At 41.0% G+C, this 1,005-nt stretch overlaps 1 non-coding gene across 1 annotated transcript; it reads right to left on the minus strand.

Moving 5' to 3' along the window:
- Nucleotides 1–411: 411 nt before the first annotated feature.
- Nucleotides 412–519, minus strand: LOC112753797 (small nucleolar RNA R71). The gene has a single exon (XR_003178163.1). It is a non-coding gene; the product is annotated as a small nucleolar RNA R71 (small nucleolar RNA).
- Between the last annotated feature and the right edge of the window lie 486 nt (nt 520–1,005).

Here is a 1,005-nt window from a genome sequence, read left to right on the forward strand (position 1 = left end):
GAACAGGAAGAGGAGATGGCAACCGAAAATAATAATAATGCAAGGAGAATGCTTGGTGACTTCACTGCACCTAATTCCAATTTACATGGAAGAAGTATCTCCATTCCTGCCATTGGAGCAAACAACTTTGAGCTGAAACTTCAGCTAGTTTCTCTTATGCAGCAGAACTGCAAGTTTCATGGACTTCCATCTGAAGATCCTTTTCAGTTCTTAACTGAATTCTTGCAGATATGTGATACTGTTAAGACTAATGGAGTAGATCCTGAAGTCTACAGGCTCATGCTTTTCCCCTTTGCTGTAAGAGACAGAGCTAGAGTATGGTTGGACTCTCAACCTAAGGATAGCCTGAACTCTTGGGATAAGCTGGTCAAGGCTTTCTTAGCCAAGTTCTTTCCTCCTCAAAAGCTGAGTAAGCTTAGAGTGGATGTTCAGACCTTCAGACAGAAAGAAGGTGAATCCCTCTATGAAGCTTGGGAGAGATACAAAGGACTGACCAAAAAGTGTCCTTCTGACATGCTTTCAGAATGGACCATCCTGGACATATTCTATGATGGTCTATCTGAATTAGCTAAAATGTCATTGGATACCTCTGCAGGTGGATCCATTCACCTAAAGAAAACCCCTGCAGAAGCTCAAGAACTCATTGACATGGTTGCTAATAACCAGTTCATGTACACTTCTGAGAGGAATCCTGTAAGTAATGGGACGCCTATGAAGAAGGGAGTTCTTGAAATTGATACTCTGAATGCCATATTGGCTCAGAATAAAATATTGACTCAGCAAGTCAATATGATTTCTCAGAGTCTGAATGGAATGCAAGCTGTATCCAACAGTACTCAAGAGGCATCTTCTGAAGAAGAAGCTTATGATCCTGAAAACCCTGCAATAGCAGAAGTAAATTACTTAGGTGAACCTTATAGGAACACCTATAATCCATCATGGAGAAATCATCCAAATCTCTCATGGAAGGATCAAAAGCCTCAACAAGGCTTTAACAATGGTGGA

Source organism: Arachis hypogaea, chromosome 15 (genome assembly GCF_003086295.3).
Source record: "Arachis hypogaea cultivar Tifrunner chromosome 15, arahy.Tifrunner.gnm2.J5K5, whole genome shotgun sequence".
Classification (NCBI taxonomy): Eukaryota; Viridiplantae; Streptophyta; class Magnoliopsida; order Fabales; family Fabaceae; genus Arachis; species Arachis hypogaea.